General features: G+C 47.6%; 1 protein-coding gene and 1 long non-coding RNA gene across 4 annotated transcripts in view; one reads left to right on the forward strand and one right to left on the reverse strand.

Annotated features, from left to right (window-relative positions):
* LOC135312417 (uncharacterized) overlaps positions 1–21,796 on the forward strand; it is a 98,406-nt gene that overhangs the window by 25,257 nt on the left and 51,353 nt on the right. Inside the window, exon 4 of one of the 3 annotated variants that reach the window (XR_010371919.1) lies at positions 8,700–8,825. The exons of the other annotated variants lie outside the window; for them this stretch is intronic. This is a non-coding gene — a long non-coding RNA (uncharacterized LOC135312417). The remainder of the gene's footprint in view (positions 1–8,699; positions 8,826–21,796) is intronic. 3 annotated transcript variants of the gene reach the window in all.
* UNC93A (unc-93 homolog A) overlaps positions 1–21,796 on the reverse strand; it is a 45,342-nt gene that overhangs the window by 23,487 nt on the left and 59 nt on the right. The window lies entirely within an intron of this gene.

Below are 21,796 nucleotides of genomic sequence, written 5' to 3' on the forward strand. Positions count from 1 at the left end.
TTCTGAACTCCTGGCTCAGTCACATCCTCTCAGCAGCAAATGTTGGAGAGCAAACGAGGGATGGGGTGGGGGTTGTGGAGGTCTTTTTTCTCTCCTTTCAACTGATCAAAGGCGTTTCAGCCTGTTCCACATCCCTTGCCCAGAGCTTTGGTTATCCCACGGCCTGGTCCTGAGCCCCTCCTTAGGAATGTGCAGAGTCTTTTCCAAGGAGATCTGATAAGGCTGAGGAGCTCTTCCCTTGGTACCAGGCAGCGGGCGGCTCCTGCAGGCCTGCTGTGCATCACCCTTGACACCGCTTCCATTCTTTCTGCCGGTCTAACTAAGATTAAGTGAGCCTCGGGAGCTGTGCACTGCATTTTGGGCTTAGCTTTCGCATCGGAGACTGTATCCACCAAACTGAAATGCCTTGCAGAGAAGAGGCTGGTTAAATCCATGACTCCATCCCGCAGCCTGTCACGTTTATTTTCCCAAGTTCCTTTTTTTCTCAGGGTAAATGAGGGCAGCTTTTGCTTAAAAGATTATAACACCAGAGGCTAATCTTTGGGGCGTTTTGTGCTTCATAATTATAATTTCCCTGTTTACTTTTTGCTGGTTAAATGTATTATTTAGGCAGTTATTTTAACAACAACAGCAAAATGAAAAACCCAACACCCAGAATACCCACCAGAGGATTTGCTGCCTTAGGAGGCTTTTAATTTATTAGCTTCGTGGTGGTACACAGTATCCCCTGAGACTCTCTGTAGAAAGGATGAGTGTTTTTCTATGCCCAGCGGTTTGGCCAGCCACATAATAAGGGCAAGCGTCGCAAGAGCTGTTCCCAGGGCTGGCCCTAGCTGGCACTGGTCTCCGAGGAGCTGACACCGAGCGGGGGTTGCAGAGGACAGGCGCTTGCCCATGGATGCCTCCAAACACAAGGACGGGGAGAGGGGAGAGTGGAGACAGCGCCTGCATATTCTCACTTGGAGAAATGAAGCTGATTCCTGCCCTTTTTCCATGGTGAAGGCTTTGCAGATGTACAAGGTGGGAACATCAGGACCGTTATCCTGAGGTGTAGCAGTACTACAAAGCCCTTGTATACTGGCTTGTGCTGGAGCTCTTAACTGTGGCAAAGCCAGCAGAATGCATGGTCCTATTGCTGCTGCTATTTAACCCATCCTCTTGGACATATAAGCCCTGAACTGTCTTTCCAGAGACTGCTGCGGGGCAGTCAGGAGCCTCCTGTGAGTAAGCTACCACCACCCCAAATGCTCGTCTGGGGCTGTCACACAGCAGATGATGGCTTATTGCAGTCTGAGTGTCCTGAGGAAATAAATTACTTCTCCAGAAAGCAGGGTACCTGCAAAACATAAGGCTGATGCGATGAGCAACGTTAAATCAGCCAGATATGAAAAATCTTTCACAGTTTGCAGCTGGCGTAGGAAAGCATGGCTGATTCCTAGGAGATGCCCAGGCAGGTCTAACTCTACTGCAGCCACTCTTTTTTTCCAAAGCCCTGTTCTCCCAGGAAATCAGGCTGGCCTGACATTCCTGCAGTGTTCCCACCTGCCAGGCCAATGTGTGACTTCTGCACTTTCATGTGCCCCTTCAGAAAAAAAAAAAAAGAGGGCTGATTAAAATTCAGAGCTGCTTAGTCCAGGCTGCCTACACAGTGTTTCCTTTCTTGCTGGGAAAGCCTGTCCATGCTGCTCTGTTCTTCCCCTCCTCCTTCACCGCTGTCGGTGCCCTGCTGATTTTGGGGTTGAGGCAGGAATGACCAAATGTGACGCACGTGCCTTGCGAAGTCCGGCCATTCCTCACAGGGGGTTTGTGATTTTAGGAGTTTGTCTTAGTGGGGGTACGCCCCATTTCCTCAGGGCTCCGCTCAACTCTGCAAGGGTCACACTGCATCTAGTTCCTCCTGGTGTTTGTGAGGTTATACCGATGCCGTGCTGGTGGGAGCTGAAAGGGCTGAGGTGTACTTGCGTGTAGTTGGTGGCCTTAGAAAATACAGGCTCTTCAGAGAGTCAGAACTTGGATGTGAGATCCATAGTACTGAGCTGAACAGACCAAGCAGTAAAAGCTGTTTTCTCCTGGGAAGGGGGTGGGAAGGGATTTGCCAGTCAGTGAACTCATTTTACTCACAAAGTCAGAGGAAAATAGTTTTTGTTGTGCCAAGGGCTCCAGCAGTGTGAGTTGCTCCTGTGCACCTCTAAAGGTCTAAACATCTCCTCCTCCTCCAGCATTTCAGCTCTCATTTCCAAATTCCCTGCATTTCCCTTCTCTCCTTTCAAACACCGCTCCTTTTCCACCATGACATGTATCCACTGATACTGTCCTTTCATTTGTTCTCCCAAGACCCCCCTACACGCATGGCTGCATAGACATCAGTATGCCACTTCTGTCTGAATGCTACCTGCTGACGTCCTCTGTCTTTCTCTGGAGGCACCAAACTGTCTATATCCATCTTCCTTTATGTCCTCGATGTATGTCGTCCTTCCGTACTGCTTTGCTGTTCCCTAGCCATGACCCTGCCTTCACCTCTCTCCTTCTCCCTCCTCACCTCACCTCCTGTGTGCAGTCAGACTGTTTGCTTCTCTAAGGGAGTCACCTGGAAAGTGCCGGTTGTGTTCCTGTCTCGTAGGTCGTTGCACTACTTTTAGCCTTGCGGTCCGTAAGGTCCCTCTCCCTCCTCCCTCAACACTGCTCTTGATATCTCGTGAGGTGCTTTTCCAGCTCCACCAGCTATCCCTTAAGGAAAAGGAGGAGGGACTGAGCTGAGACTGGGCTGAGAGCCGGCTCATGGCAGCAGGGGGACCAAACGGAAAAGGAGCAGAGGGTGCAGACCATAGGCTTGAATGAAGTTGCGACTTTTCTGTCAGTGGGACCGCGTAGGAGACTTTCCCCGCAGGACGCTTGTCTGCTCTGCTGAATCCAGCTGTCCAAATAACCAATGTTGTCTCTATAGTGAAGGCAGGACTCAATTTAGGATAGGATGATGTGATGCCGGTCCGGGCCCACTCTATAAATTTTTATGCGCCAGAGAAACAGTTCCTTTCAGTGTTGGACTTAACAGATGTTACTTGCCTCCTGAGATTTTAATCTCTCTCGGCTGGAACTTTCAACGCGTGAACACGTCTATGAGGGTGTTCACAGATACTAATTCTGGCCTAGGGAGAGATTCAGGCATTCTGAAGGTAAGCCCCTGCCCTGTGTAGCAGCCGACCTCTCTGCAGAGGACAGCTAAGGAGATCAGCCTCTCCAGGCTGACAGCTACCCGTGAACAACCCCCGGTTTCTCCACCAGAGCTGTCTTGCATTCATTCTCTGTGAAAAAATGTGCTTTCATCACGTTCAGACTCAGCCTATTCATATTTTACCGTCTTAAAACTGTTGTCCAAGCACCGATGTTGTACCTGTGCCTTGCCCTGCATTTTGGATGTTCTGGAGTAGCTGGGCTAAAGCCATTTCTAATCCTAAACCAGCAGTCTGTGACTCAGTAGGACTTAACACCCTGCTAAGATAAACACGCCACTGTTGTGTTCTGTGCTCTTATAATGAAAGGGTAGGGAGGCGGATCCTGCCTACGAACAATAGACTTTTGTGTGGCATCGGCTCTGAAGCCCTAAGAGTCATTTCACTGGAAACTGCTTGACTGCATACTGGTCGTTCACGCGAGCATGCATCAGCAATTCCTTGCACACACCCATGATGTGGGCTGGGAGGCTGGGACTCTGTCAGCAACCCAAACCATGTGCCTTCACCTTTTCTTTCTGCTTCAGAGGTGGCTGCGCGTGTTATTAATGTCCATTAACAAGCTAGCACCAAAAAAAAGGTCTATAATGCTCAGCCAGGAAGCCCCTGCTTTTGGAAGGCTATCACAAAGGCTTTTGATGAATTTATCTCCTTGTGGAAGTACAAGGGGAAGGAGAACGAGGCTTGGCCCCAGGGATCAGGGTTGCTTAAAGGCATATCGGTGTAGGCACCCCGCGGTGCGGAGCTCCTCACTCTCCAGTGCCTTCCACCTTTCATTTGTCCATTGGCTGAACCCAAGGCTGGAGACTGGCATAAAAGGAATATTCACCAGCTATTTACCACCCACTTGTCAGGGATGTAAATATCTACGGCAGATAAAAGGAAAAGCTAGCGTGAGTCTCTTGCTCTGTAAGCCTTGCTGCCCCTCATTTCTGCGCTCTGTCACTGAATGTACTCTAACCCCGTAGAGGAGCAGGAGCTACCAAGCTGCAGAAGTGGAAGCAGGGGGCTCTTGAGAGCGACACACAAAAAAAGGGCTGTTCTGTGCAGACTGGTGTGCAGTACGGCATGAGAGAAAGGGGTTGTTATACCCAGAAAAGAAGATATATTGGAATTAATCAGAATAGGCAATTTTGTGGTTGTTTTCTTTCCTGCGGTAAATTTTGACGATAAAACTTCTGCCCTCTCCCAGTAGATATCACCAAGTGCCTGGGGCAGGTGACCACCTGCTTTACCTGGCCTTTTCTGTGACACAAAATAGGGGGAAGCTCCATAACCTTCCTCTAGGAAGAGCCTCCCCCAGGCCTGAGCAACAGAGTCCTTCCCTTATCCCAGTATCGGTAAATCACACAGCCACCCAGGACACTGTTTCTCTACCAGTCGTCCCTGACCGTTTTCCTCCCATCCGCAGCCCTGCCTTCTCCCACACACGTCTCTCCAACCGCAGGCCATTAGTCTGCCTCGCCTTGCATTCAGTGAAATCAAATTACCTTTTCAAGTGGCTTCCTGTACTTTGAAATTATGGAGCTATGATAGACCTCCCTGGAAACAGGTACTGGCGTCCGGCTGGGGATGCCTTGACGGTTGCTGCTCTGAACAAGCTTCACGTTTCCTGTCCGCTTTAGGGAGATTAGCAACTCCTCTGTGTATTTCTAATCTTGCACTGATCTTTATGGAAACCGCTCCAGTATGCGCATGAAGGTTGCAAAACTCCTATCCCATACTTGTTTGGAAACTCCTCTTCATTTTTTCTGTTCTTATGTGACCCTTGAACAAGGAAGCAAAGAGTATTTAGGCAAAGAGGACACATACAACTCCACCTCTTGTTTATCATCTGAAGCAAGATTAATTACTATGTCACTTGCATTCTTGCTTGCATATTTATTTCTCGTGAACTGATACAGTCCCACCAAAGTGCTCCCGCCTCTGCAGAAGTGCTGAGATGGCTGATCAGGGTCCCTCCACCCCTTTCACAGAAGCCTTTCTGTAACTTCAGGATGGTGAGGACTATCGTTCACTCCCCGCCCATGGTATAGTGGGCACATAGTGGGGACCTGAAGGTGAAAAGTGACAGTCTGTTACCGCTGGTTCCTTAGTCATTTAGCAGCAGCATGGGAATAGTCACTGTATACAGGTAGTTTCAGCCTGGCTTATATCTCTGGAAAATCACCCTTGGTTTTTTTCCTATTAAGAGTCACTCACTGAGTCTGTTCCAGGATCCACTGCAACCACTGGAAGACTGTTGACTTTGGCAACAGTACCTTCAGTCCTTCATACGCCAGTGGAAGGATGCCCTTGGCTTTCCCACATGAGAGAGTTAAAGCTTGGTGAAGTCAGATTAAGCAGGAGGCTAAAGACTTCCGAGCATTGTAGGGCAACTCTGGAGAAATGTGTAGGAAAAACTGTCGGAGCAGTGGGCAGGAAATCTAGAAGTAATATCTAGCTCCTAACAGACTGCTGACTTTAATAGGCTCTCGGTGAGAAAAGGCATTTCCATTCTGTTTGCCCCATTCCCTGAGGCCAACAAGCACACCACGGTGGACTAAATATGTCTGTGGCTACTTTAAAAAAAAATTCAATATACTTAAGTGTCAGAAATTACAAAAAATTATGCTAAATGTAGATTCTTCCATGGCAGCCCTCTGGAAGTATCGTAGTTTTAATTATTCACGTTAAAGACTAACTTAATTAAGTTTTATCTTAAACATTTTTTTCCAGAGATAGCTTTTTAAGTGACCGTGTTTTTCTTGAACAGACCAATACAAAGAAATCCAGAGTACACTAGAGAAAATCTCAGTCTCTTTTCGTTGTGAGATCTCTGCTCTGCAAGGGAGGAGAAGAAAATCAGGAGTGAAACCACATCACATGGAGAAGACGCACCAGGGAGTTTCCTGCAGCAATTAGAGAGTGGCAGAGAAAATAGTGACCTGTTTTGCTGATTATCAAACCCTTAAATGATCAAACTCTTCACATCTTTTAATGATCAGAGTCAGAAGGCACATATTCACAGCACTCTATTGAAGGACCAGAACATGCATGATGAGACTTTCAATAAACATGCAAAATTATAGAATCATAGAACCACGGAGTGGTTTGGGCTGGAAGGGACCTTTAAAGGCCATCTAGTCCAGCCCCCTGCAGTGAGCAGGGACAGCTTCAACTAGGTCAGGTTGCTCAGAGCCCTTCCAACCTGGCCTTGAATGTTTCCAGGGATGGGGTGTCGACCACCTCTCTGGGAAACCTGTGCCAGTGCTTCACCTCACTGTAAAAAATGTCTTCCTTAGATCTAGTCTAGATCTACCCTCTTTTAGTTTTAAACCATCACCCCTTGTCCTGGTGCAACAGGACCTGCTAAAAAGTTTGTCCCCATCTTTCTTATCAGCCCCCTTTAAGCACTGAAAGGCCACAATAAGGGCTCCCTGGAGCCTTCTCTTCTCCAGGCTGAACAACCCCAGCTCTCCCAGCCTGGCCTCACAGCAGAGGGGCTCCAGCCCTCTGATGACCCTCTCCAGCAGGCCCATGTCTTTCCTGTGCCGAGGGCTCCAGCGCTGGATGCAGCACTCCAGGTGGGGTCTCACCAGGATGGATGGTGGTTAATTTTGATTTTCAGCACAAACGATTCTTGCTTTGTGTGTAAATATGTCCAGTTCCCTCCGATACCTGCAGGTCCCTTAGGCTGAACCTGTGTTGAGCCTGGAGGCTGTTTTAAACCATGGCCCATGGGAACAGCTCTGGTGCCTTTGACCAGCCAGGGATTTAGGTGGTGCAGGGTGCACAGACTGTTTCCCCAGAAGGCCCTTCTATGGTGGAGAGGAATGGTGAAAACAAGCGGGACATCTGTATGAATCTAACTGTTCACGGTAGCTTTTGCCTGGAACTGAGGCTGTAAGGAGACGTGTTCTGGTACGCCATGGTGCAGGCCATAACCTAGCTGTCTGCTGTGCACATTCTCTCTGCAGAGATGAAAACCCAGCCAGGAGGAGTCATCTGTTTCTTGTCCTTTGCATTGCTCTTGAAGAACCACCAGGGCCTTAATCCCAGGGGCTGAAAGCATTCAGGGCTTGGTTTTGCAATGAGTGCAGCTCAAGCCTGTGTTTCGTGTTGCAAGCATTCTTTTACAAGTTAAGGTCCTGATATGGGCTTTTAGTTAATTATACTTTTAAGTCTCACTCCTTTCTATTTAAGTGTCGAGTGTACGTGCGGAATTCCACCAGAGATCAGCTTCTGCTAAGACAGAGCTCTTTGGCAGCCTGAGTAACTCAAACCTTAGAGAAATAGAATAACTATTGCAACCTAAAGATTTTGCTGAAATTACAATTCAAAATGGGCGAAAGTCCTTTCATCTCAGCTTTTAAACAGAAGCACGGCTCTCCTAAATATTTAATCTACAAGGCACGTCAAAGGTTTTTGACAATTGAAATTATAGCTCCAGTACTGAGGAGAGGCTGTCAATTTGTGGCTTTGTGCTTTTTCTCCCTGTAAATGTGAGTAATTTCTTTTAGCCCTCAGTACGTCACCAGAATATTGTTGTTTGTGGAGCTGCTTGGATTTAGTAGATGAGAATCGATAAATGAACCATTTACTGACTGTGAAATTGACTTTTATAATTGAGAAACTGCTGAAAATGTATGTATATCTGAAGGAAGCAAAAATCAAGCTGCATTATGTTGCATGTTTGCTGCATATCTGACAGAATTAAGTTGATCCTTTTGGATAGAAGTCACAGAGTCACGTAAAAGTTGGGTGGAAGGGACCGCTAGATGTCACCTTCACGTCCAGCCTCCCACTCCCAGCAGTGCTGCCACCAGCACTAAGTCAGCTCGGCCATGACTTTGTTTAGATCAGGTCTTGAAAAACCTCCGAGGATGGAGCCCTTCAGGTAGCTTGTTCCTGTGCCATGCTACCCTCCCAGAGAGGAAATGTTTTCCTTTGTGTAATGCAAAAATAATCATTCACAGTTTCTACTTATTTTCAAATTTATGTTAATAAAAAAGTCCTACCTGCACAAACGTCAAAGGAAAAAGCAGGGCGGGGGGGGGAGGCTTCTTTCTGATGTCAGAAACCAGCCGTCTCAGCTACTCAGCTCAATTAATCATCTAGGTTCCCTAAATGCACCATTAATGGGGGAAGTGTGGCACTCCCAGATGCAGATTCAGAGGGACCGCGCTAGGTACTCGCCAGAATTAAGGGCCTGCTGCTTCTTCGTCACTGAAGGCGGTAGGATTGTTTGTGAAACCAGCTGGTACTTAAGGTTATTGAGTCAGGGTGTTTTCTGCTCATTGTGTGCAACAGAGTGAAACATTACTGAAACATCAGTGCAAAAACTGGTACGAGACCTGGAACAACATAACCTGGGCTGAAGTTAATGTTCCTGTACCAAGGACCACTGCAACATCTATCTCCAGTGAAATAATACCGGACCGTGGGAGTTCCCTACGGAGAGTTCTGCTAATGGATCTTATTCCTCAGGCAGGAAGCCCAGATGCTGCGACTTTTCCCAGAGACACGCGTGAGCGATGTGTTCAGCTGCCAGGTGCTTATGGAGAGAGCCTGCTATTTTACAGACCGTTTGGGTGCCTTGTGTAGCCTTGCACAGTGAGTAGTACCAAGTAGCCTCATAGAGAACGGAGTAGCTGGTCTACAGAACCCATGGTGAAACTTGTGACAAGCAGATGGTAATATAAGCACTTGCTAGAAATGACCATAGTGCAAAGCTAGGCTAATAGTCACGAATCTTGCCTTAGTCTTCAGTTTGGGCTCATACCTTGAGTCTTTTTGCAGGTAATGGGCTAATGCAAATCACTGGGTTTAAACAGCTTGTTCTTTGGAGGACTGAGAACTCGGATCTAGGTGGAGAATTAGGGTATCTATTGTTAGCTTCTGTGGGGTTTCTATACTTTTCCTACAGAGTTGCGACTAGGCCCTTTTCTCCTGAGTGGAGCATTCTGGTGCTCCAAAAGCTACAGGACTGTAAGGCTGACTTGCTGCTCGGGTTTGATGCACTTTTTCTGACTGGTTGAACTCCTTCCATCAGATCAATTCTTAGGCATTGAACTTATTTGACACCTTGCCTCCGTAACTTCCCTGGCCTTGCTCAGCAAACTATTTTTCCTCAGTGAATCTTCCATATCTATTCAGAGGCTGAGAGTCTCACCTATGTCGTGGCTGATCTTTCTTTTACCCTGCTTATCATATCATCTTCCACCCCCCAGTCTCTCAGCCAAGAGTTGATAAAGAGAGAAGCTGAACATAGCAGATACAGTTGACCTGTCACCTTGAACCTGGAAACCTGCTCCTTCAGCATCTGACTGTGTTTAACAAAAACAGGGCATGGTGAATTATCAAAGGGAGTTCTGCCTCTGACTTTCTGCTTTTCCCCAAGAACTTGCTGTGAAGATGTGTCATGAAGCATGTAAAATGAAAAAAAAAAATTAAAAAAAGCTGCCTTCCAAAGGCTCAAAGGCTCCCTTAGAAGAGGCTTCATGAAAAAGGAAACCAGGCTCATGTTAAAATCATGTTAAAAGCTGCAAGGTCAGCATGAAGATCCATAAAGGTCAATGCAGCTTCAAAATGATGGGTGGGTGGGTAGGTAACGTGTAGGTACTGTGTCATGGCATTCTGTGTTTGTATACACTTAATACCCTTGGCAACTAATACAGAAAACCCATTATAAACTGGGGCCAGACCAATCAAGTGACCTAATTTTCATCTAATTTAGATGAGGTATTGAGGTTAAAAACCAAGGCAGGAATCTGACAATTTGGTAACGTGAAATACCACTTCATTTGTGTGTGGGTACTGAAATTGCACTGTATTTAGAAATAAGGCAGTCAAATAACATTTCTGGGTTCTGTTGTTCCCAAGGAGAGAGAATGTGGGCACCAAGGAGAAAAGCTGAAAGAGAAAAAGAAATGTGGCCTGTGACTTAAAGAGCTGCTCTCGTTCATCCATCTGTCCCACAGCAGGACCGTCTCTAAGTCATTTCTTAAATATTTGTCTGATCTCTTCCTAAAGATGTCCAAGTAAAGAGATGACAATCTATTTCAGACCTTTTACTCTTAAAAACTTCTTTGAAGTCTTCTTTAACTTGAGTCATTCTTGCTTCTGTAGAAACCAGTTGCAGGGACCTAACAAATGCCAGGCAGAGCAGAGAGGTGACTTTGTATGTCGTGCAGACGACAGCCCTGTCTATAAAGTCTTGGACAACACCTAAAATCATCTTGAATTCTAATCCTGTCTTACTTGTGGTCTCTTCCAGGGCCATATCCTCTGCAGAGGTAGTCAGCTCCTCTCTTCAGGTCAGTGAAATCAGTAAGCAGGACTAGATCCAAGATAGATGCCTACAAAACCTCGCTCAGTATCTCTTTCCACTCCTGTCGAGAACCAGGGGATGCAGTCACTGAGTGTAGCTCCCTGTGGGTTTGCACACAGTCCATACTAGTTTCGTCAACACCCGAGCTTCCTTATGAAAGATGTCACGTGAACCATGGGCAGGAGCGTAACAAAATAAAGATACGTGATTCCGACTGCTTCTCTTCTAGCTACAAACCCCGATAGCCATTATAGAAGGAAATTCTATTGGCGTGATGTAAATTTTTTTTAACAAATCCATTCTTGCTGCTACTCATTTCTATTTTCCATTCAACAAATACAATAGATTATTTTTTTTTTTACTTGCTTTTTTTCCCCCTGGGAATTGAAGTTTTGGTGACAGTTGTGCAAATTTTAATGCATTTTTCCATCACTTTTTCAAGACAGAGGTGATCTTCACTCTTCCTTGTCTACAGGAAAAACTTTCTGTACTGGAAAGAGGGATGGTAATATGCAAACCTAAGGACAGCTAACTGAATGCGCAGGTGGAAAGAGCTGGCTTGGTGGAGCAAATGATTTGAAATAAGGGCTGTTGGAAAATCACTTAATAGGCCTGTATATTGGAGCATGAAGAGAAGTACTAACAGCACTTCTTGTCATGAGATATCAGTGCTGAATTAGGAATATAGAAGCGACTGTTCCTGATGCTGGCAAATACAACTTCATCTAGGGAAAAAAAAAAAAAAAAGGATTTTATTCTTGCTTGTTTAAGTCTATTTTTTTGCCTTTTATCAGGACAACCAAATTTCAGAAAACTGACCAGGCCTGTTTAGGACCACGCAGTTTAGTCTGTCTGAATTTTCAGATGAACCTTTGAAAAGCAATCTTGTCTGCATTGAAAAGATACGCAGGATCTCCACAATCCAACCTTCGTCAAGAAGCATGTGTTTGCTAGAAGAGCAAGTCCTCGTTTCCTCCTTGGCAGGTTGCAGTTTTCCCTTCGTTCCCTTGTGTTCTGCACCGTGTAGTCTTTCAGGAGTTACCACGGGTTTGCACCACGTAGCCACCTTCCAGGGCGGGCTGCCGGGAGCTGTGCGGGGGAACTCCCCAGGCTCAGTGCTGTGAAAGGAGACACAGAACCGCTCTGTGCTGCACTGCGCGTTCCCAAGCTTCCCCCTGGGGAGAAAGGGCGGAAATTCTCCCACTTTGGGCCAGAGGGAACCTAACACGGTCCCATGCCTGAAGCTGGGCAGCAATGGCTTGGCATAGCACCATCAGTGCTGTCTCAAATACATCCTCATGCAGACTTCCCCGTGTAAGACTGGGTAAGTCTCTGTGTATCTGTTGCGTTGGGCAGTCCCGCCTACCTAGGCAGCATTGGGCCTTTACTGATTGGCAGGAAAGTCACCACTCGAACAAGGGGAACATGTTTGTTTTATCCAAATGGAAGACTTCCACTATCAAAGGATTGTTTAACGCTCAGTGCTACAGGAAAAAAAAGTATTATATGGCTTCTGCTTATCCTTGATTTCCCACAAAACAGTGATGAACGCTCTACAAATAATTGCGCTCATAAATACTCAGGGTCTGCGTTACCCAAATTTCCTATTCAAGCAGATGTCTAAGGTTGCTTTATAAGCAAATAAAATACAAATGATCTCTTCATCCCACATATAAATATATTAAAGCCTTCTGGGAATTGCACACTGTAATCCTTCTCTTAGGCTTATTCAGATGCTCTCCAGCGTGAGTTTTACTGATTGCCTAGAACATCCTTCCGCACAGACCTGCACGCACATTTGGGGTATCTGTGATGTGCAACCCAGGAAATCCAGCGATTTTGAATTAAGTGGGTTGATGGTCACCAAATGCCCAAAGTCACACGTGCTGGCTCCTTTCTGTTCCTCTTGAAAGCTGATTGACGGGAATCGCTGTATTGCTGGCTGATGAGCTATTACTGGCTGGGCAGAGGCACTGTTGTCAGAGTGAAGTCGCAGAGATTCCAGTAAGTTTGTAATAAAAGGAGAAGAATCTAGGATTGTTTCAGTCTCAAAGGTCACATCTGTACTGATGTGAAGCGGTGTGCTTTAACTAAACTCAATGAGCCTAGGCTCATTTACCATAGCTGAGCATTACTGCCTGTAATTAGTCTGTGGGGTTTGGGGTTTTTTTCTGCCTGATTTGCCATCCATTGCAAGCCAAAATACATTAATGAGGCTGCATGAATCGCCCGTAAAGGCAGGCATATCTTCTCAGAAGCTTCTGCCTTGCAGATGAGTGCGTAGGCGTACCATGCTGCTGGTCTACCCAAAACGATGCTAGGAGTAAACAGTCCTCTCCTCTTATATTTGACAGGGAAACAGAGGGCAGGAGGAACAGCATATTATTAACCTTTTTTTTTTTTATTATTTCTGGGGAATTAGAAGCAGATCCACAGAAGAACATAAGGCTTTGCAACTCTCAGTGTCTCACTCTTGTGGTGCCTGGGAGAGGAGACCCAGAGCTGGCCCCTGTTCCATGTCTTGCTATTTCATACTGACCAGCACATAGGATAAGATACAGGATCCAGTGTCCAGCCTGCCTCTTTCCTCTTTCCCCAGAGCGGATACTTGCATCACTGGGTTACAGAATCATTCACATGCTTACTGCATTTCCCCCATCTGATGCATCTTCTGGCCTTATTGTGAAGTGGGAGAGCGGGAGGTGGATTGTACAGCCCGTAAGACCGCAGGCTGGGCACCCTTCTTGCAGGAGGTGAGAGAAATGGGCTTGAGTCTCTGCAGAAAGGAGAGGAAATTGGATTTGTTTCTCAGAACCAGGCCTACAAAGGTGTATTAGGCACATCTCAACATACTTGGGTAACGTCCCTCTGAGGAGACAGGCCCTACAGGAAGCATCTCCTCGCCTCTTATTGCTAATCATAGGTGTAATCTACTAAATGCAGCCATCTGGGAAGTGATACTATTTAAAGAACTTTAAGACTTTCTAGCTCTGGAAGGTACTGTGTAAAATCAGATGCTATCCTGGTTTACATAGACTGTGCTCAATTACCCATAAACTTCACTGGCTTTTGGGTGGGACTTAGGTTTTAAAGATTCCTGGCATCCTTTTATGGGTGGATGATTTGGAATCTTAAATTATATCTTTTTCTCTTTTATTTTGCTTGACTACTTCAGATTTAAGTGCTGAGCTATCACATATTTTAGTGTTGTGAACTGGGATTACTTTTTTTTTTCCGTCCTAAAACTCTGAGAACTACAATGTGCTGAATTAGAAGAATAGTGATGTCAACACAGAAAGAAACCCAGACCCCTCCTTGGGAGACACCACATGCAATCCCAGCCAGCCATGCTGAAGAAAAAGGCAAGATAGGGGGAGGGGGAGGGAGGAGAGGAGCGAGGGGAGGGAAGAGCGTCTGTTAGATAGGAAGAGACAAAGACAGCAAAACAAAGGATGAGAAGCCATGTGCTTGCTATCTACAAACAAACACACTGCAGAAGGAGATTTATGCAGGTCAAAGGACAAAGGTGGTGCAAGATCAAATAGCTGTGAGGTAGCCACAGTTCAAGAGCGGCTGCATACAAGCAAGCTGTCAGACCATCAGAGGAAAGGCATTCGGGGGTGTCTGTCAGAGAAAGTGACCTGAAAGAAACCCAGATAATGTGAAAAATAATCGTATCAATTTATGGAAGTGACAAATGGCACCTGTCAGACTGAATTCAGTCACCCAAGATGTCCTGCTTAGTCCCATGCCCTGTGTCAGTCTTTCAGTCGAAGGGCTGCTCCTCGCTAATTTTCTGGGAGGTTTCTTTTCTCCTATGATGGAAATGGGTTACGAAATACGCATTCTGGTTGTTGTTCAACTTGCAAACCAAAATATTCAGGTCCAGTGTATGTTGTTCGCTGAGGAATGCACATTCATGCAGGAGGATACTCTTCTAGCAGCTGATAAGCTGGAGGAGAGACTGTACTGCTTTCAGCCCCGGGCTGTCTGAAACGATTTTCCAGCGTCCTCCATTCCCCGTGCTTGTGAAATCACAACGACAGCGCTACCAATTCTAAATATTCAAAGCTATAACCAGAACCCTTGCTGTGCCTGGTTACATCATCATTTTGTCTTCAAGATAGTAAGATTTCAAGAATCAGAAGTAAAGGATGTCATTTCCCCCTTGGTTTTGAAGCTTGGAGGTACAAGCTTCACTTTTTATAGTTATGAGGATAACAGCTCACTGTGTTTTTTAAAATGAGAGCTGAGATCTTTGTACATAATTCTAGGAACCAGGACTTCACAAAAATACCAAATAACATGAGAGAGGGGGAGGAAAAAGCCTCTCTCAGCATGGCTCTTCTTTTTCCAGACAAAAACATAAACCAGACAACCTCTCCAGAAGGCATTCTGGTGACATGAGCATTTTTATAACCCATTCTTCCTGGCAATGCGCACGGGGGAAAAGGCAGCCGCACAGGTGCAATGTGAGACGCACGCCGGCTCGTTGCGGGAGCAGCGGTCAGGAAGGGCAGAAGGGCGAGGGGCTTCCACATGCAACCTCCATTCCTGGAGGCTCCCAGGGCTGACGTTCCCCAGCCAGGCAGAAGACGAGGGACTATCCTTTGAGCTAAATAAGGAAGATTTGGCCCCTGGAAGAAGCGGCAGGAAGCCGAAAAGTTTTGGGGAACCATCTATGAGTTTAAATAATCATTTTTAGCAAACCAGGCCCAAATGCCACCAGTGTAGCCTGGAAACAAGGGCATTTCTACTCAAGAGCAGCCAGGCCAGGCTGACACTCCCCGGCTACTTGTACCACTCAAAGCAGCCGTGTTGGAAACCCCCGGGTTCTGCACATGTTCCAGTTAACAAAAATCAGCCTGACGCTCCTGCCTGTGTCCAAACAACTGGGGAACCTGAACGCAAAGTTCTGTGGTCAATTAGTCAAACATAACATTGCAAGACTTCTTGACCTTTCAAAACTGGAATGAATTTGCCAAACAGGAAAGAGTAGGAATGAAGCAGAACAAGTAACTCAGAAACCCTCTGGGTCTAATCTGCCAATGCCTTGCACCTCCAGCCTCATTTCTGGTCTCCTGGCAGAGTAATGCATGAGTGTCAGCAGATTTCCAGGGGTGAGAGCAGAATCCTGCACAACCTGCCCCGCCACTTCTGCTTGTGCGAATTAGAAGAATGTGGTGTTTTATCCCCATCTTACACCGGCAGAAGCGTGTGTCCCTGCGTACCGCTGGCAAGTGCCTGTCCCGGCTGGGTTATTAACCGAACGTTCATTGCGCTCGCCTGACGCACCGAAGTACGGGCACAGGAACAGCCTCAGGTGCCTCTGCCCCACCAGTTGGTTTCAGACGGTGCCTTAGGCAGAGGTATGGGAAGGAATAAGGTTGGGGCAAGAGCATACCGTGCTCCTCTCTTCCAATATCTGGATGTTCTCAAGTTATTTTCCGGAGTGTGACACAGTACTCCTTAGTAACCCTTAGCTGATCTCATCTTCAAGTACCTTGGGTCTTTTGGCTCCCCAAAAGTACAAAAGAAGTACTTTTGGCCTCTAAAACTGTATCAACATAATGACGGGGTTTTTTGCTGTTTCATTCTCTATCTCTTTCCTAATAATTCCTAATACCTGATTTACTTTTGTAACTGCTGACCCAACACTGAGTTCATAAAATATGCATGGAGGAAAACTCACGGCTGGGTGGCTCAGCTTTCACCTTCATGTTCTTTGAAGTCATCTGGCCCCTCTTTAAGCTTTCCCCTAGCAATGAATATTTGGCTGAATTAAGTGAGAGGTGCAAGGGCTGAGGAAGCCGCGGAGAAAAGGGAGAGCAGCAGTGCCTGTAAGTGGGGAGGCAGCTACGGCTGTGTGAGCTGGAGGTCAGACTCTGGGTAGTGTCAGCAGGTGCCTGAGAGAATTTGGCCAGCAAAACACAGAGGACGAGGTACACAAGTGGCATCACCCCAGCCCCCTCTTCCAGTAGCTGCTGGCAGTCTGGCTTTTCCCAGCATCTGATGAAAGCTGCTGCCTTTACACCGTACCCTCTGCCTGGTCTGGGCACACCACCCTGAGCAGTGCTTTCATGAAGCTGCCAGCAGATCTGCCCCTCGGGAACAGACACGGTCAGAGACGCTGATGCCAGAGAGACAGCAGCTGGCTGGATTTATTCATTATTTTGGTTTTTTCTCACCATGATTGTCATGTTCTTCCTTGATAGCTGTTAACTGGAAACAGTGGTTACAGTCTATTTTGCTGTTTGTTATACTTTGGGAATATTTGCAGTGAGGTCTCCAGGGCTCCCCGCCCTGGCCCCAGCACCCTATTCCTCCGTTGCACCCCTCGCCACTGGCTGCACCCCCTTGGCAGCCCCGCTGCCGGGACCTGCAGGCACCCCCCAGGTACTCACAGAGAAAAGATAAAAAGAAAGGAAAAAAGGAGAAGTAGCTGATGAATAAACGGAGCCGCATCCCCCATCGTCTGACAGTCGTGCAACTACCTCCCCTGGCTTCGGACCAAACTGCAAATTATTTTTGCCGGTCTGCCCCTGGGCGAGGCTGCTCCGGGAGCACAGGGAGGCAGCGACGGCACCGCGGGCACTGAAACTAGTGCGTACCCGAATCCCTCATGCCGGCTCAGAGCAGTGACTCAGTAGGAAAGGTGCTGTTTGGTGGGTAACCAGCAGTGGTATGAAGGACACCATGATCAGGCAGGGGGTTTCCTAGGGGAAGCCTCCTCCGTCACGCTGTCAGTGTGTCAGCCCTTCTCTGAGTTCCCCAAACTTAGAAAACTTGGCTATATGATTTGTGGTGGTGGGAGATTATGTTCACGCTTTTCCCAGGGGAAAATAAAAAATAAAATTATTTTTAAAAAGGTCGTGAAAAACGCAGAGGTGGATTTATATTGAAAAAGCAGGCCTGGGCACTAATTTGGGAAGATTTGAATGGGATGCTCAGACTGGCCTCTACCCTAAGTGAGCACAATGACCGTTAGGTGAAAACTCAGTGAAAACTTTCGTCTAAATGCAGTTGTGAAGTGTGTGGCTTGATTTTTTCTCTGCAGGAAATCAGTTTTATTTGAGTAATGCAGTAGTCTTCTGCCGAGGGACTCAGTGAAAGGGATGGCGGCAGGATACCCTGGGGATAGTCCCTTTTTAGTTGCCTGGAAAAAATATTATTGCTGATGAATCCATTAAAGCAGTGGCTTCCCTATAAGCCTGTTAATGCTCAGTGATATGGGTCCTTCTGTGTATTTACTGACCTTATCTTTTCTGTGAAAGGCCATCATAGGCACTGGACCTTTCGGTGTGAGGAGAGGCACGTACGAGTGGAGCATCCAACACTGGGGTCAGCGGCACGACCGGGGAACACCCAGCCTTTCTGGACCCGTCGCCGTTCACACGCTACGCTGACGTTGTGCAGCTGCTAATATTTTGCTGCCCGTGGCAACCACCTGTTATGCTTTTTCGTTGCAAAGCCAGTCTGCCATGGAAACACTTCCAGCTGAGCAGCAACTGCCGTGCCGTTAGGTCATTGCAGAGATGTTAAAACGTGGATTGCAGATGTGCACGTTGGGACCCGAAACATGAAGTACTGTATTGATTTGGGATCAGGCTGCCTTCACTCTTGCTCATGCCAGCAGAGATAAAGAGTCATCATCCCACTCTACTCTGCGCTTGCCAGGCCACACCTGGAGCGCTGTGTACAGTTCTGGTCCCCGCTGTACAAAAAGGATGTGGACAGGCTGGAGGGGGTCCAGAGAAGGGCCACCAGGATGATCCAAGGACTGGGAAGCTGCCATACAAGGGTAGGCTGGGAGAGCTGGGTTTGTTCAGCCTTGAGAAAAGGAGGCTCAGAGGGGATCTCATCACCGTGTACCGGTACTTAAGGGGCAGCTACAGAGCAGATGGAGACTCCCTTTTTACACGGAGTCCCATGGAGAGGACAAGGGGAATGGACACAAGTTGCTCTTGGGGAGATTCCGGTTGGACACGAGGGGGACATTTTTCACAGTGAGGACAGTCACCACTGGAATAATCTCCCCAGGGAAGGGGTTGGCTCGGCCACGTTGGGCACCTTCAAGAGTCGGCTGGACAGGGCGCTGGGCCGTCTTGTCTAGGCTGGGCTCTTCCCAGAAAGGTTGGGCTAGATGGTCCCTGAGGTCCCTTCCAGCCTGGGATTCTGGGATTCTGTGTGATTCTGTGATTCTGTGATTACGCCTTGGCAGGTAGAATTGTGCACCTGAACCCCGACTTTAAAAATTATTGATGTATTTCACGAAACGCAGTACTGAATGCTGCCTAAGCCAGCAGAGCGACCACCCCGATGCCACCAGCAGCTGCCCAGAAGCTGCGGGTGAGCGTGCTGCAAGAGCTGCCGTCCTCAGGACGTCCTGGAATAGGCAGCGACATGTATGAGCTGTCACTGCATGGCAGGTGGTGGCACAGTGGCATTGTCTCATGGGACTGCAAGTCCCACTCATGAGCAGCAGCGGAAGGACCACAAGGGTTTGTCCCACTGGCTCTGCACACACACAGCTCGTGGCCCTTTCAAGCCATCGTGCCTGACCTCAGTGACTCAACACGAGGGACACCAGCGAAACGGAAAGGAAAAACCGCAGCGCCACACGCTTGTTTCCAGGCGAGAGGGTTTCTGGTAGCGAGCCAGCTGCTGACACCCCGCCTCTCGCGGCCATCCATGGGGCTGTGTGGGGGCCAGGTGCTGCTCGCTGTACGTGTGTCAGAAGCCTGTCCTCATGCAAACCGAAATTGGCCGTACCTTTCTGCGTGCTGAGGTCTGCTATTCCACTCGCGTGCAGGATATACAGTACATCTGGAATCATTAATTTCTCAGCCTATTGTTGCTTTCCTGCGGACCAGGCGTTTGCTGCTTCTGAAGCCTGTTGACTGTATTCAGTATCTCTTCCTGTTTAACTTCATTATTCCAGCCTCCTACTTTTTTTTTTAGGGCCTGTCTTTTCATTTTCCCCTTGAACAAGAGAATTTGCCTGAAGTACAGATGAGTCACAGATACCGTATTTCCTCTTCTCTGAAGCACATTTACAGTTTGGAGGAATTACAGCTGACAGCGATCAGCCATACATTCCAAGATACCATTTGAGGGAAGAGAAGTGTGGAACAGCGATGCTGAAATCAGCCTGAGAGGTAAATGACTGAAAGAAGGAGAGAGAGAAGTAGGACACGGCGATCCTTAGAGGGGCAGTCGGACACAGGCACTCACTGTGCAGCATTTGATGGTGGTGCCTCAACTGCTAACGTTCCTGTAACCAGAGACGCTCTGTCACACCTGTCAGCAGCCATTCGGGCATATCTCAGCCAGCTCTAAATACAAATATCGGAAGCAAAAGGGATGAATATCCAGTAAGTCAATTCATCTGCTCTGTTCCTAGCCCAGCATTTCCTGCAGTGAGGGAAGGTTAGTTTATAATAGGGTGTAAAAGATGCTGCCAACCCTGCATTACCCCATTAAAGCCATTGTACTGGTTTTAGCTGGGAAAGAGTTAATTTTCTTCATCACAGCCAGTACGGGGCTACGGTTTGGATTTGTGCTGGAAGCAGTGTTGATAACCCAGGGATGTTCTTGTTCCTGCTGAGCGGGGCTTGCACAGAGCCAAGGGCTTTCCTGCCCCTCAGCCCACCCCACCAGCAAGGGGCTGGGGGGGCACAAGGGGCTGGGAGGGGACACAGCCGGGACAGTGCCCCCAGCTGACCCCAGGGATGTCCCACACCATATGATGACGTGCTCAGCAATAAAAGCTGCGGGGGAGAAGCTTGCCGTGGCTGCCGTGGCTCAGGGACTGGCTGGGCATCGGTTGGCTGGTGGTGAGCAGTGTGGGGTTGGTTATTTTTTTTGCTTCACTTGTTTTTTCTTGGTTTTGCTTTTCTTTGTTTCTTTTTTTTTTTTTTTATTTATTAAACTGTTTTGACCTCAACTCATGAGTTTTCCAACTTTTGCCCTTTCGATTCCCTTCCCCATCCCGCTGGAGCTGGGGGAAAGTGGGCAAGTAGCTGTGCAGCGCTCAGCTGCCGGCCGGGGCTAACCCACAACAGGCACACAGCTCCAGAGCCCTTCCATGCTGCGGCTCTGACCTGGCCGGTTGCCGTAACGTATTTTTAAAGCCTTTCATTTTTGTCTCAGAGGTCAATTGAAAATGGTGTTTCCCAGCTTGCCTTGTGTCCTGAGCTGTTTCCTAAAGCAGGCCTTGTGGTTTTGTTTCTCATATTTCCATGGGATTTTTTGCTGGAGTTTTGGGGTTTTTTTGACATAAAGCCACAACAAGTATTTGCTTCATAAAGAAGTCTGCTACTGAGGCTATTAAGGGCTACAGTTTACAGGGCTACTATAGCCTCTGCCTTTCCATCCCCAAATTTTAAGGCAGTGCTGGGCCCAATCATGGAAGTCCAGTCTATGAGTATCAGAGTGAAAATCGGGCTTCTCATATGCGGCCATTGGCAAGACAGGCTAATTCCAGCTGTGTCTTTCCACATATCAGAGTACCTTACATAAAAGCCCATCCAGGGCTCGTCCGTAGTAGAAGGTATTTGTGTAACCATCAGTGACGGCACACTGCAGTCAGCTGGGGCTCCAGAGAGGGCCATCCCGACCTGCCGCCATGACTGGAAGAAGATCATGTTACGCTATCACTTCACTGAACAAGGTATTCCAGCAAATCTTTGGTAACTTCAGCGCAAGGTGGGCTTCGTAGCTGCTCTTTTGAAGAAGCGTGTGTGGGAAGGAGTCTGCTCCGTGCACCTGCCTCTGTGGGATGTCGCTGCACAGCTGAAGGGTGGAGCTAGGAAGATGCAATGTGCATAACCATCCTGCTTCCTGGCTATCTCCTCGTTCCCGGTGTCCTGCCTTGCCTCGCCTGACAGCGTTGTGTTAATAGGTGAAGAAATTTGGCAGAAAATACCGCCCCCCTTGCAATCCAGCTGGTCTTCAGACGTCAGAAAGGCTGGGGGTGGCTGGGCTTCGACTCTGAGTGATGCCCGATTCAGCGCCGTTAGTCCACGAGGGACTAACACTATTAGTCTGGTCGTGCCCAATAACTCTTCACGGCCAGATTCACTAATAGGGGGGTTTATTGAAGCGACAGAAATACAGGTTCTTATTGGATTGCCAGTGATAAATACACTGCCTGCAAAGCACGTGCAAGTGTAAAGCACTAAAACACAAAACACAAAATAACAAGCTTGTTCTCTAAACTTCCCGGGGAATCACTCGGTATAACCAAGTGTTC

The sequence above is a fragment of the Phalacrocorax carbo genome, chromosome 3, assembly GCF_963921805.1.
Source record: "Phalacrocorax carbo chromosome 3, bPhaCar2.1, whole genome shotgun sequence".
Taxonomy (NCBI): domain Eukaryota; kingdom Metazoa; phylum Chordata; class Aves; order Suliformes; family Phalacrocoracidae; genus Phalacrocorax; species Phalacrocorax carbo.